We start from the raw sequence: 16188 nt of genomic DNA, 5'->3' as shown, positions 1-16188 counted from the left end.
CCGACACCGCGTCAGGCCACTCCTCCTGCTCCAACTCAGCCACGTCAGCTGTCTCCGTCGCCTCAGCAATCGCGGAAGAGAGCCGCCGCAGCTATGGTGCGTAGCGGTACAATTCGAGGTAGTACAGGAGGTACAGGCGGAGGCAAGTGATTTCAATATGGTCCAAGCCTCGCGCCTCTTCCCAGAGGCCTTACGACATGACCGAGGAGCAAAACGCAGCCATAGTGAAGGCCCATGTGGACGCCCATTTTGGACCGAAACCGCCACCGCCGCCAATGGAGAAAGTGCCTGAGGATAAGATTGACCACTTTATTCATATGGCTAAACCACCAGCTCCCAAACCTGTTGACTCAGACTATGAGCGCGAAGTCAAGAAGGCTCGAGCTCGAGCAATAAAGCAAAAGAAGGAGTTGAGCTCGAGCTCGAGCCAAGCAGCTGCCAAAAAAGCGGGAAAACCGTTCCCCAGCTGGGAGAACAGGCGGTGCAATCGATCCCCCCGCTCATTGTACCAACACATGCGAGTACCGGCACAGATCAGCTGGTAATAACCGACGAGCATAGAAGACATGCTGAAATGCTCGGTATCACTGTTGGACAACTCCTCGAGATTGAGCCCATGTCTCCGCTTAGAGAGGAGGAAATAGAACGAAAATATGTCCGCGGCGAACCTTTTGGTCGAGCCTGAGGAGGTCAAGAACCTCCCAACGAGAATGTATGAATTGCAGGATTGGTACATGAAAATTACCAAGAGTTCCAATCGAGAGTCCCTCATGGTGAAAGTCAAGGAGGAGCATTACTTCCATGTGCTAGCTGTCTCCGTTGAGTATTCAGAACTATTTCAGTTATTCAATCAAGATGCACTCGACAAATCTATCGTTAGTTGCTATTGTTTGTAAGTGATTTATTTCTGTAATTTAAGTCTCAAGCTAGCTGTAGTGCTCATTGATTGATCATTACCTGTAATTATCCTCACTATATTCTTTTCTGTGCTATTATGCAGGATGACGATGTATGAAATGAAATAAGCTGGACGCTATGGCATTGGGTTCATTGACCCAAATTCCATTAATGAAGACACATGGCAATACGAATGGTATAGAGCTGATGTAGAGAAAAACATGCTAGAGTTTTTGAAGCGCCTCAATACCAATGAAGATATACTACTTCCTTACAACTTCCTGTGAGTCACACTGTCTTGTACTACAAATTCTGTTTTTGCTTACTAGCTAGCTATCTAGATGTTAATAATTAAGTGTATAGGGTTTAGGGTAGTTGATTAGTGTTATGCACATGCCCGCTTAATTAAGACATGCAAACGTGTGCGCATGCAGTTACCACTGGATCTTGATAGTCATTAAGGTTGAAGAAGAAACAGTTGAAGTACTGGACTCACTACTTAGAAAAGAAAGTGACTTCACCATCTTGAAGGGGATAGTCGACAGGTAATTTCAATCATTATTAACTATATCTTGGCCTATTTAGTTCGTCATTTCCGGATATCAACTATTTAATAACCCCTTTATTCATTTTCTTTGCTGGCGGGCAGGGCTTGGGCAAAGTTCATCAACGTGACTCCAGGCAAATGGCGAAAAAAGCTGTATTCGTTTCGACCCAAGGTAAGTAATTAAGTAGTACTAGCTAGCTATACCATCTCTTTAATTCTTATTTCAATACCATTAATTATCATGCTTGATTAATTATTATCTGATTAAATTCCATTCTCGTAAAGGCCCTGAAGCAGGCGCCGGGGACTGATATGTGTGCATACTACGTTTGCGAGAACATTCGCATGATGGCGTCCGAAAGGACCAAATCTGATAGACAGCTATGGGTACGTTTGCCAGAACACTATTCACAATTTTTACATCATTATCGATATCTAGTCACACAACTAATACACATGCATATTGATCTCCTTCTTAACAGTTCAATCAGGTGCGGGATTAGCTCCTACCAACGGAGCGCATACGAGCACTTCAAGAGGAAATAGCGGGATTTTTTCTCGATCAGGTCATAGATCCCAAAGAAGAATACTATTACCCGCTACCGCCCCCATGAACCACTCCCAATTGTCATCGTGCTCCGAAGGCACCAAGGCTAATGCCACTGGCTCCGAAGCAACATGTAGGAGAAATTGTATATACCTAGCTAATTCTATATATATACATGTGTGTGTGTGAATGGTGGTTGTGAGACATTCGATGATATATATATATGATCAGTTCTACGAGAAATTTTATTTATATATATGCACAATGTGTACATTATGTTGTATCGTAAAATACCAGCAAAAGAAAAAGAATTAAATGGAAAACACAAAATAAATGAAAAATAAATCATGAACCCCAAACCCCCCAAACTTTTAGTACCAGTTGGTGTTACCAACCGGTACTAAAGGTCTCCCCGCCCCCGGCGCTGGCTCGTGCCACGTGGTGGCCCTTTAGTGGCGGTTCGTGTATAACCGGTACTAAGGGGGGGACCTTTAGTCCCCACCCTTTAGTGCCGGTTACAGAACCGACACTAAAGGTCCTCACGAACCAGTGCTATAGCCCAGTTCTGCACTAGTGCTATGCCCCCTCCGCATACGCCTACATCGCGATTGCGTCATAGTCGGCATGGAGCCACCGCGCGTGTCGGTCGGCGCAAGCGCTGCGTGCGGACCCGAAGAGTGGCCGCTGCTGGTTGATGAAGTTCAGGTCCTCCGCGACCTAGGCTGCCACGGCCTCGTCGCTCGCCTGCTCGCAATAGAATTGCCCCTCTACCAACCGGTGATGTGCGAGAAGGTCGATGTTGTAGCATTCGTCTTCCTGCGACACCGAAACGCTGACACCAACAGTTTTAGTTGCTCCACCGCCACGATGGCGTTAAAGTGTGCCTGCTCCATGGTGAAGCCAACATGCACAGGCGCAGGCGGTGGTTCTCGTCGGACGTCGCCTCTATCCGTCAAGCACGATAGGCTAGCCGGCCGCAAAGCCGACCAACTCGAGCTTTCTGCTACATCGAGGGGATCTAAACAACGAGGTACATCCCGCCGCCGTTCCATAATAGGTGCATGAAGGAGGAGTGGGGCCGAAGGTGGTGTGGTCTGGATCTGTGTCGTGCATGTCGATGTTTAAATGGCAAGCCCCGGCCAGGCCAAGCGACGGGTTATTTCAATGTGGGGCCTCGGAGTCGGTTTCTTGGCCACCGCGGCTGTTTAATGTCAGCGGCAGATGAACATGCAACAAGGCTCAATGTGTTAGAAAGTTGTCCCGTCACTCCGACATTGAAGAGGCGTGGATACCAAGCGAACATGGCACGTGCGACGCTCTCGGCTGGTGCACCGCTTCAATGCCGGTCTAGTAACCGGTCGCATCCGCTCTAAGATGGCATGAATGCAGCGCGGGGAGCAGAGGTATCGTCATGCGGGAGAGTGCGCAGGCACATGAGATTGTTTTGGGTGGGGCCGCATATTGTTGGACGTGTACATGGTGGCGTTCCTAACACCCACAAATCTCCCCTCGTTTGCGTTGGTTTGAAGGAATTTGGGCGTGCCGACGTGTCCACGGACAAATATGAGTATTTATCCGCACTGGATGACATACTATGTTCGGACAACTTGAGGGTTCGCGTTGAAGATGCCCATACAAACTCATGTTGAATTTTGACAAAAAACATGAAAGTGCATGCAAGTTTTCATAAAAGAAGACATGTGTGGTGTTCAGAAAACAAAATATGGAATTTTCAGGTAGGTATTGTGCGTGTAAGGGTGGCAGCTGCGGTAAGAGGTTCTCCACATAGAGGCATTGTTCATACTACTTTCGAGAAGGTATTTTAATGTCATTCTATTGCTTATCATATATAGTACATAGTCACATATCTCATGCAATTATGAGAGAAGCAGGCGAGTGTGGATACACTATGGACATGTTTGGTAGGTTGCATTGTTTATAGGCCTTGGTATTTGTGACTTAGTTAGGCCTGACCAAGTAAATACAAGCCAACAACCCATGTTATGCATGTACTTTGGCATCCTAAATGTAAGCCTGCATCAAGGACAAATTTTTCCTAGGCGTTTGGTTACCCGCATTGGGATTGGTTGATGCACTACACGGTGTTTGGTTGTTCACGTCATATGTTGTGATGACCCCCTTTTAATAGTGGTGACCTTACCATGAAAGACACTAGCATATGCAGTTCGAAACATAGTTTCAGTCCTAGCTATTAAATAAATGTCAGTTCATCCTATTTACAAACAAATTGCCATACAAATTTATAGTCATATGTCTCAATAGGGGAAAGTTCATCATTGCCGAACAAGACAAAAGTTCATTCTCGTCTTCTTCATGTTGTTGCTTGTTCCTCTATTGTTGCTGCTTCATGTGGTGCTTCTTCTTCAGATCCTTGTGTTACCTCTATTTGCCTACATTGCCTCAGCCCACTTTGACCTTTTTCTCTTCCAAGATTCACTGTCAAATGCCTCCACACCATGGCCGGAGGTTTCAACATCATCAACCGTCACATCTTCCTCCTCTGGCACAAGCATATCACAACCCCATTGTAGGATCCAGTTATTGAAGATGCAACATGCAAGAACAAGCTTAACATGCCTGGGGAAAGTGTGGAATGGCTTCTGATTCAGGATCTTAAATATATTCTTTAGAGTTTAAAATGTATTCACACTGCATACAGCCTGTAAAGTGTGGAAATGAGGCTATTTGTCGGTCAAACTACCTACATACTCTATTCTCAATCAACTGCGGACAATACAGACAAGGACTCTTATGGTGTGTTTGGTTGAGCTACAGATTATGAAAAAAGCTGTTGTGAACTTTGAGAAAGCTGGTGTGAACTTTCAGTTGTAGCATCTCTAGTTAAGCTGCAGATCTGAAAAAGCTGATGTGAACTAGAGAAAGTTGATGTGAACTTTCAGTTGTAGCTGGAAGCTGTTTGGTCGAAACGACTGTGAAATTGTAGATTTTGCTGTGAATTTTCTATAATTCCCCTGGGCCATTAGTGAATATGTTTATATGATAATTTCCCATAATAAAATTAATGATTTGTACATTGGTAGGCAAATCGAGCTACCGTTTTGCAAAGAAAAACTATGACAATGTGGATGATTCATAGCTAACACATACGCAATTCAACGACTGTACTTTGATGTTGCATATTACGTATAAATAGATATGACCCCATAATAATAATACAAAAGGCATAGGAAAGACATATGGTTCAAGTGATGATGATCTTCATCAATATAGGTAACCTATATTGCTATTGAAGGAAATATGCCCTAGAGGCAATAATAAAGTTGTTATTTTATATTTCCTTATATCATGATACAAATCTGTTATTCATGCTAGAATTGTATTAACCGGAAACTTAGTACATGTGTGAATAGATAGACAAAACATAGTGTCCCTATTATTCCTCTACTTGACTAGCTCGTTAATCAAAGGTGGTTAAGTTTCCTAACCATAGACATGTGTTGTCACTTGATGAACGGGATCACATCATTAGGGAATGATGTGATGGACAAGACCCATCCGTTAGCTTAGCATAATGATCGTTTAGTTTTATTGCTATTGCTTTCTTCATGACTTATACATGTAACTCTAACTATGAGATTATGCAACTCCCGAATACCGGAGGAACACCTTGTGTGCTATCAAACGTCACAACGTAACTGGGTGATTATAAAGATGCTCTACAGGTGTCTCCGATGGTGTTTGTTGAGTTGGCATAGATCGAGATTAGGATTTGTCACTCCATGTATCAGAGAGGTATCTCTGGGCCCTCTAGGTAATGCACATCACTATAAGCCTTGCAAGCGATGTGACTAATGAGTTAGTTGCGGGATGATGCATTACGAAACAAGTAAAGAGACTTGTCGGTAACGAGATTGAACTAGGTATGATGATACCAACGATCGAATCTTAGGCAACTAAGATACCAATGACAAAGGGAACAATGAATGTTGTTATGCGGTTTAACCGATAAAGATCTTCGTAGAATATGTAGGAGCCAATATGAGCATCCAGGTTCCACTATTGGTTATTGACCGGAGATATGTCTCGGTCATGTCTACATAGTTCTCGAACCCGTAGGGTCCGCACGCTTAACGTTTGATGACAATTTGTATTATGAGTTATGTGATTTGATGACCGAAGTTTCTTCGGAGTCCCGGATGAGATCACGGACATGACGAGGAGTCTCGAAATGGTCGAGAGGTAAAGATTCATATATAGGACGATAGTATTTGGACACCGGAAGTGTTCCAGGTGATACCGGGTCACCGGAAGTGGTTTCGGGCAACCCCCGGCAAAGATACGGGCTTAATGGGCCAAGTAAGGGAACACACCAGCCCACAAGGGGCTGGTGCGCCCCCTATAGGGCCAGCCAAGTGGGGAGAAAGGGAAAGGAGAGGAGTTAAATGAAAGTATGAAGTAGGACTCCTACTTCCTTCCCCTCCCCCCTCCTTCCTTTCCCCCTTGTCCAAATATGGTAAGGGGGGCCGAATTGGACTAGGGGCCCAAGTAGGATTCCTCCTACTTGGGCGCGCCCTAGGCTACCTCCCTCCCTCTCCCTCCTTTTTATATACATGGGGAGGGCTCCCCTAGAACACACATCAATTGTTCCTAGCCATGTACGGTGCCCCCCTCCACAGTTACACACCTCGGTCATATCGTCGTAGTGGTTAGGCGAAGCCCTGCGCCGGTAACTTCATCATCACCATCACCACGCCGTCGTGCTGATGGAACCCTCCCTAGGCCTCAACTGGATCAAGAGCTCGAGGGACGTCATCAAGCTGAACGTGTGCTGAACGAGGTGTCATATGTTCGGTGCTTGGATCGGTTGGATCGCGAAGACGTTCGACTACATCAACCGTGTTACTAAACGCTTCCGCTTTCGGTCTATGAGGGTACGTGGACACACTCTCCCCTCTCGTTGCTATGCATCTCCTAGATAGATCTTGCGTGGGCGTAGGAATATTTTTGAAATTGCATGTTCCACAACAGCCATCTCAAGACAAGCATTAGCTATCCTGTTATGAATAGTTTTAGTGTTCTCCTCCTTATCAACGGTATATGTTTGTGTTGGTAACTCTCCCCATTGTAGCACTGGAGGTACGTACTCATCATCAACATCACATTTATCAAAAAAATTGTCACTGAACATCCTATGATCAATGAAATTGTGAAATGCCATGCAAGCAATGATGATACGCTTCTACATACAAGGTGAGAAAATTGGAATATGCGCCATTTTTGCTTGAGCACCCCAAAAGCATGCTTAATCTCATACTTCCCTTGAGGTGGACAGTGATGACGAAGGAGGAATTCTAGTAGATGGCTTGTACTCCCCTTAAAAAGAGCAAAAAATCTCGTTCGGTTTCGATATCCATTGTATTTCCCTGAAAATAAACACCAAGTTAGCGTCCCACATAAGAATATGATGAATGATGACAATTTTTATTATGATATACCTATCAGACGCACGGGAAATGAAGAGAAGTCTGCTTATGGGTGATTCAAGACCCTTGTGTCATGTGCGGCGGGTAACGATAACATGAGCAAATTGTTTGATCAAATAAGCAGCTATATGATTGCATCAAAACATGTGTAATGCAAGTCCAGGTCAAATCCATAATATATAACATACATAAACTAGAGTGGAACTTTTTAAGAATCGAAACCAGAAGGAAACCATAGAATCTACACTCACTAGTAGAAAAAGGGTCAAATGTGAAGCACATCAGTGCCGGTTTGATTTTGAGCCGACACAAATGTGTCCATTAGTGCCGGTTCCAACGGCTAGCCGGCCGCTCTCATTAGTACCGGTTCGTGGCGAACCTTTAGCACCGGTTCGTGCCACGAACCGGTACTAAAGTGAGTGGTGGCAGGATGTTGTCAGTTTGGGGTCCCTCCAGCACCTTTAGTACCGGTTTGTGTCACGAACCGGTACTAAAGGTCGTCCTACATAAACCCTTCGTCCACCTGAGCTCGCTCTGTTCTTCCCCTTTCCGCTCTTCTCTCTGTTCCTCCCCTCTTCCTCTCGAGCTCATCACACATTTTGTCCAAAATTTGTCAAGATTTGAAGGCCCCCATCCATTCAAATGATCACAAAGGTTAGCAACTTTGTCCTTTCATCTCTCATTGCTAGATTAGCTCTTGCAATGCTTTGTATAGTGATTAATTTGTGAGTTTAGTAATTTGGGAGGAATTATATGTGCTAGTATTTGATTTATATGCAATTTGAGGTCAAAAATAACACTTAGTTTGCATATGTAGGTGTGGTTTACTTAGTGCCTTCTAAATCTCCATCGTAACCACCATCGATCGCCCGCACCGTCCCGTCTCCGGCACCACCTTGTGGTAAGCCTCTTGTTCATGAATGTTTTACATTACCAAATTGATGTTTGTGTGATTTGCATATATAGTTACTCGTATAATTATCTTACCTGTACGTTGTTTGTTATACATAGTGCCATGGTTTTGATATCCGTCCCCGTCGGCCCTCGTCCTTGTTATGATTCGGATGTGGTATATTCTCTTTTAAAACTAGTTGTTGCATTTCGTGTTTATGACAAATTATGCCCATCAAGCTGACATAGATATTTTTATCTAGGAGGTATGTGAACCGGAAATTCCAGCCGACCCTATTGTCAAGAGGTTAAATTTAGTTGAAAGAGAAAACGAGTATTTGAAAGAAAAATTGAAAAGAATTGACGGGGAGAAGATGGAATTGGAGTTGCATGTTGTCGATGTCATCGATGATCACAATATCAAGATGGAGAAAATGCGCTTGAAGATTAGAAAGATTAGAAAATATGCCATTGATAGTGAGGCTTGGTATCATTATGCTGTTGGATCAATTGTTACCTTAGTTGCGATCTTGATCGCATTTGTTGTTGCATTTAAATGCTTTAGCTAGAGAGTTATTTGTTTGTTGCATTTAAGTGTTGTATGAACTATATATATGTATGAAATTTATGTGTGAACTTGTATTAATTTGGTCTTTTCGGTGTTGTGTAATGAAGATGATCCGACAATGGATGTATGATGACCGATGCTCTCCCGACTTCATTAATGGCGTGCATACTTTTCTGCTTACGGCTGAGGCAAACAAGCGGGCGGATGGTTTTATGCCTTGTCCATGTGCTGGCTGTAAGAATGATCACAATTACTCTACGTCAAGAACCATTCACGTCCACCTGTTTGAGTCCGGTTTCATGCCCCACTATAATGTTTGGACCAAGCACGGAGAAAGAGGGGTTATGATGGAAGATAATGAAGAAGAAGAGGACGACGACAGCTATCCTGGCCATGGGTTCCCTGAATACGATGATACAACAATGGGGGAAGAAGCTGAGCCGGCAATGTGGGAAGAAGCTGAAGAAGAGTCATCAGATGAGCCTGCTGATGATCTAGGTTGGGCCATTGCCGATGCAAAGAGAAACTACGCAAGTGATTTCGAGAAGAAGAAGTTGCAGCGCATGTTAGAGGATCACAAGAAATTGTTGTACCCGAATTGCCAAGCTGACAAGAAAAAGTTGGGCACCACACTGGAATTGCTGCAATGGAAGGCAGAGAATGGTGTATCTGACAAGGGATTTGGAAAGTTGCTGGTAATGATAAAGAATATGCTTCCAAAGGACAACGAATTGCCCGAGGGTATGTACGAAGCAAAGAAGGATGTTTACCCTCTAGGGTTAGAGGTGCAGAAGATACATGCATGCCCTAATGACTGCATCCTCTACTGCGGTGAGTACGAGGATTTGAACGCTTGCCCGGTATGTAGTGCATTGCGCTATAAGATCAGCCGCGATGACCCTGGTGATATCGAGGGCGAGCGCCCCAGGAAGAATATTCCTACCAAGGTGATGTGGTATGCTCCTATAATACCATGGTTGAAACGTTTGTTCCAAAACAAAGAGCATGCCAAGGCGATGCGATGGCACAGAGAAGACCGTATGAAAGACGGAAAGTTGAGAGTACCCGCTGACGGGTCGTAGTGGAGAAAAATCGAGAGAAAGTACGGGAAGGAGTTTGCAGGTGACGCAAGGAACGTATGGTTTGGTCTAAGCGCAGATGGCATTAATCCTTTTGGGGAGCAGAGCAGCAACCATAGCACCTGGCCTGTGACTCTATGTTTGTATAACCTTCCTCCTTGGTTGTGCATGAAGCAGAAGTTCATTATGATGCCAGTGCTCATCCAAGGCCCTAAGCACCCCGACAACGACATTGACATGTACCTATGGCCATTAGTTGAAGAACTCTTACAGCTGTGGAATGGAACAGGTGTACGTGCATGGGATGAGCATGGACAGGAAGAATTTGACCTAAAGGTGTTGCTATTCGTGACCATCAATGATTGGCCTACTCTCAGTAACCTTTCAGGACAGACAAACAAGGGATACCGCGCATGCACGCACTGTTTGGATGATACCGACAGTATATATTTGGACAATCGTAGGAATAATGTGTACCTGGGACATCGTCGATTTCTTCCGAGCAGGCATCCCGTAAGAAAGAAAGGCAAGCCTTTCCAAGGTGAGGCGGATCACCGGACGAAGCCTCGCCACCGTACTGGTGCTGATGTACATGATATGGTCAAGGATTTGAAGGTAGTCTTTGGAAAGGGTCCTGGCGGACAACCTGTTGTGAATGACACCGACGGACGCGCGCCCATGTGGAAGAAGAAATCTATATTTTGGGAACTGCCCTATTGGAAAGACCTAGGGGTCCGCTCCGCAATCGACGTGATGCACGTGACGAAGAATCTTTGCGTGACCCTGCTTGGCTTCTTGGGCGTGTATGGGAAGACAAAAGATACACCCGAGGCACGGGAGGACCAGCAACATATGCACGGAAAAGACGGCATCAGGGTCATGCCAGCTATGCTCTTACCAAAGAAGAGAAGGAAATCTTCTTTGAATGCCTGCTCAGTATTAAGGTACCGTCTGGCTTCTCGTCAAATATAAAGGGAATAATAAACATGGCAGAGAAAAAGTTCCAAAACCTAAAGTCTCATGACTGCCACATGATTATGATGCAACTGCTTCCGGTTGCATTGAGGGGGCTTCCACCAGATAACGTTCGATTAGCCATTGTGAAGCTATGTGCATTCCTCAATGCAATCTCTCAGAAGGTAATCGATCCAGAAATCATACCAAGGTTAGAGAATGATTTGGTTCAATGTCTTGTCAGTTTCGAGTTGGTGTTCCCACCATCGTTCTTCAACATCATGACGCACGTCCTAGTTCACCTGTGCGAAGAGATTAACGTTTTGGGTCCTGTATTTCTACACAATATGTTCCCCTTTGAGAGGTTCATGGGAGTCTTAAAGAAATATGTTCATAACCGTGCTAGGCCAGAAGGAAGCATCTCCAAGGGCAATGAAAATGAGGAGATCATTGAGTTTTGTATTGACTTTATTCCTGACATTAAGCCGGTTGGTGTTCCTGGATCGCGGCATAAGGGCAGATTGGATGGAAAAGGCACGCTAGGAGGGAATCAAGTAGTATGTATGGACGGACATTCTTTCACTGAAGCACACTACATAGTTCTACAGAATTCTGCCTTGGTGGCTCCGTATATGGACGAACACAAGAATTTTCTATGCTCCAAACACCCGGAGCGGTCTGATTACTGGATTACACGTGAACAAACCAGGGGTTTCGCCGGTTTGTTGCAGACACGTATCATGCATAACGCCTCTATTGAAGATGAGTTGTACTCGCTGTCCCAGTTACCATCTTCAAATATAATGACTTTCAAAGGTTACGAGATAAATGGTAATACATTTTACACGATCGCCCAAGATAAGAAGAGCACTAACCAAAACAGTGGTGTCCGCTTTGATGCAGCAACCAAGACGGGAAAGGAAACATATTATGGTTACATAGAGGACATATGGGAACTTGACTATGGACGTGGTTTGAAGGTCCCTTTATTTCGGTGCAAATGGGTCAATATGACACGAGGCGGGGTAGCGGAAGACCCGCAGTAAGGAACGACAACAGTGGAACTCAACAATCTTGCGTATGCAGACGAACCATTCGTCCTAGCCAATGATGTGGCACAGGTTTCCTATCTGAAGGACATGTCTACCAAGCCGGGAAAAAGAAAAGATAAGGAAGCAAATGCATCATACGATGAGCCAAAGCGCAACATAGTTCTTTCTGGGAAGAGAAACATCGTGGGAGTGGATGACAAGACAGACATGTCAGAAGATTATGAAAAGTTTGATGAAATTGCTCCATTCACAGTGAATATTGACCCGAGCATCCAGTTAAAGGATGAAGATTTTCCATGGCTACGGCGCAAAGGGACACACGCGAAGAAAAAGTTTCACACCCAAAGATCTGGGAGGTGATCGGCTTCACTATCATCACTTTCTTCTGTGTTTCACACCCAGGAGGGAATCTCTGTAATAGTTAGGGTAGTTATGTGTTTTGGCATTTGAAACGCGAAGAAATTTTATGTGCAAGCAAATTCTTTCATGCATTTACTGATTTTTTCCAGCTAAATGACCCTGAAATTGAAAAGCACTTCAAATGAACTCAGAAAAGGTTGAAAGTTGGCATGGTATCATAATTTCACCCACATAGCATGTGCAAAAAAGTAGAGAGGGTTACCACAAAAACTGGATGCACTTCGTGTACAAAATGGACAATCTCTTTCGAAGTATCAGGGTTTCGGACGAAAACTCATCTGTTACAAAGGCATTTCATTTTTTAAATAACCTAAGTATTACCAAATTGAATATAATGATAAACACACTAATATTAAACATAAGAAAAAAGAATCACTGAAAAATCTATTTTCAAAGTTAAGTTATTCACAAACTAGTGATTCACACAAATTTCAAATAATTCAAAATTTAAATATTCGAATTTGAATACTACCGACACTAACAGAAAGTTTGTAATTTTTTGTACCTAAAGCAAAAATATTCACAAAGAAACTCTAAATACAGCAAAAAAAAACTCAAAAATAAATAAAACAAAAATAAATAAAGCAAAAAAAGTAAGAAAATAAAAAAGCCCGCCTACTGGGCCAGAGCGGCCTGCATACGACTAGAAACCCAATGTGTTGTTGGGCCAGGATGCAGGCCCGCAAAGGCCCAGTAGGCCCATAGGGCAGCACAGAACAGGTAGGCCCAGTAGGCCTGCTTTGGAGAGGAGCTCGAGAGAGCTACCGCATTGGGGCTTATAAACTAGTGCGGACGCCCCTAGGCTAGCGAGGTGGGACTAAACTTGCCGCACCGCACCTGCGCCAGCGCACCGCCTTTAATACCGGGTCGTGGCTCCAACCAGTACTAAAGGGGGCGCTTCCCGCCGCTTGGGCTGGCCAAAACAGACCTTTAGTACCGGTTGGAGCCACCAACCGGTACTAAAGGGGGGGGGGGTTCTATATAAGAAAACACTTCAAAAAAATTCAGTTTCTCGTCTCTCCCTCTGCTTCTTCTCCTCTGCCCCATCGCCGCCGCCCCTCGTCGCCGCCCCCGTCGCCGTCCGTCGCCGTCCCTGTCGCAGTCCGTTGCCGTCGCCGCCCCGGCCGTCCCCGTCCCCGTCGCTGCGCCCCACCCCCGTCGTCCCGCGCGTCGTCCCTACCCGGCCCGTCCCAGTCCCCGTCGCCGCCGCCCTGTCCCCATCCCCGTCGTCACCGCCCGTCGCCGCACCCCGTCGCCTCGCCTCGCCGGTGAGCTCCTGCCCCGGCCGACATGTTCACACACACACATTGTCTTTTAGTTTTTTAGTTATAATTGTTTTTCTGTTTTTTAGTTATAGAAATATCTGTAGAAATGTTAGAAATTTTTTTGTTTTTACTTATAGAAATATTAGAAATGTTAGTTATAAAGAAATGTTATAAATTTTTCTGTTTTTCAGTTATAGAAATATTAGAAATGTTAGTTATATAGAACTGTTAGAAATTTTAGAATTAGTTTTAGCTAGATGAATTAGATTAATGTCAAATTGTTAGACGATGATCGATGTTTTTTTAGTTTCTTATAATTTTAGTTATAGAAGAATTTAGAATTTGCATATAGAATTTTAGTTATCACAATCAATCATTTAATAAATGTTACTTTTTGCGGGCATATAGTATTTTTTCTCGACGATGCCCGGCTCACATCCTCGCCGTCGACCTGTTCGCGACGACGTCCGGCTGACCCATGTCCGGGCTAGGCTCCGCCAGGCTGGCACTGGGAGGTGCTACCTGCAGGGGCGCGCCGCTTGGTGAGGAACCCGGCCTCGGGTCCCGTCGTCGACCCTGATCTGCTTTGGTGGCGTTCGCGTGGGCCACATTCGGTGCAAAGGGAGCCGGCCCTGCCAGAGGTGGTGCGTCGCCGTGTCAGGGAGGAGGACGAGCACGTCGATCGCTACATGGGTGTTATGGACGTCAGGTTCTCCAATACCTGGCAGGTTCTTTGGGCAGATGACCGGAGATATGATCCTGTGATGGTTCCTTCTCTTTGGGTGTCCACCGCCCGCGCCCCAGGAACCGCGAGTGGCCTAGATTCTTCTGTAGTATTCGATCTTTATTAGCTACCTAGCCAGTGATGTATTCGATATATACTATTCGAGACGATGTATTCGAGATTATATATATATATATATTATTAGAGATGATGTATTCGAGATTATATATATTATTAGAGATGATGTACTCGAGATTATATATTATTCGAGACGATGTATTCGAGATTATATATTATTCGAGACGATGCATATTATGTACTATATGATTCAATTTTTCCTTATTGATTGCATCCATGCATTGTAATTTGAATACTAAATTGTTTTATATTTCTTCTGGATTAGTTAAATAAAAGCTATGGCGGACAATACCGGCAGAGAGGGAGAAGAGGCCCTGTTCGAGATCATACGCAGCCCTCACATGGCAGATGATCTGAATGAAGCAGATGACGGATCCCAATATCTGAACAATACCGGGGAGGGTGATGATAAGATATTCGATCTCGACGACCAAGCTGATGAAGTCATGAACTATGATTATGATTATGATGATGCAGACAATGTTTATGATGACGCATACAATGTTGATCTTGAAATAACAAGGACTACCAGCGAGGTATATTTATATAAGCAGGCATCTGGTGATCATCACATGTTTTTTTTGATTTGAAGATATATTAACGAATTGATCTTTCTTCTTTCTGCCCTCCGGATCGAGCAAATCTGCTTCTACAGACAGCAGGACAAAGCGAGGCCCAGGCAAAAAGTTGAAGGAGGGTGTAAAGTACAACATCGATTCCATCAAAGCTAATGGCGAACCCCTCATGCCTAAGAACATTGCGAACAAGTTCGTTCGTTAGTGCGGAGTTCTTGTGAAGGACCAACTCCCGAGAATGGAAAGAGCCAAAAACTAAACGTCCAGATGTTACTTGGGTCGACGACAGAGCAAAACAAAAGCTTTGGGAATCTCTGATGGAACATTTCACCCTACCAGATCATTTCACTGATGCAGATGTGCAGAAAGTCAAGGACGCTGCTCTTAAGAAGATGGCAATTGCATTCAACACCCACAAGAAAACTGTATGGGCCAACTACGTCGCTGCAGAAAGGATGACTCCAGAATTCAAGGGAACACTGGAGAAGCAAAGAGAACACTGGCCCGCTTTCTTGAAATTCAAGGAATCAGAATTATCTAAGGAACGGTCGAGAAAAAACAAGGCCAATGCCGCAAAAAAGACGCAGTTCCATAGGCTGGGGCCAGGTGGCTACGCGGTGGCATTGCCTAAGTGGGATAAGTTTGAGCAAGAGATGGTGGATGCAGGGGTCACTCCAGTTACTAGGAGCTGGCCCCCAGGTGCAGAACTTGGTTCTATGCGCATGGGGGGCGTTGGACCCGAAGACAGGCGAGGTTTCAAAGAAGGCAAGTCTAAAAGGAGCCGAACAAAAGTTACTTGAGGAAATAGAAGATGCTCGAAAGGGGTGTTCACGCCCAACAGAGAGAACGACGAGCTTACGCGCGCCCTAGGAAATCCTGAACACCCGGGAAGAACACGAGGCAAGGGCGTTATTCCCTGGTATGAGGGCTTTTCGGACTGGAACGATGACTACAGGAGCCGTGCAAGAAGGAAGATGGAGGAGGAGAAGAAGAGGAAGCTGGAGGAGGAGCAGAGGAAGCAGGAAGTAGAACGCCTTCAAGGCCTAGAAGCAAGGCACGCGGACTT

At 44.8% G+C, this 16188-nt stretch overlaps 1 pseudogene; it reads right to left on the bottom strand.

The window, feature by feature from the left end:
* The window catches only part of LOC123080822 (polyubiquitin-like), a 121074-nt pseudogene that overhangs the window by 30107 nt on the left and 74779 nt on the right, over positions 1-16188 (bottom strand).

This window comes from Triticum aestivum, chromosome 3D, assembly GCF_018294505.1.
Source record: "Triticum aestivum cultivar Chinese Spring chromosome 3D, IWGSC CS RefSeq v2.1, whole genome shotgun sequence".
Lineage (NCBI taxonomy): Eukaryota > Viridiplantae > Streptophyta > Magnoliopsida > Poales > Poaceae > Triticum > Triticum aestivum.
Note: the sequence above shows the minus strand (reverse complement) of the source record. Positions and strands in the feature narration are given on the sequence as shown.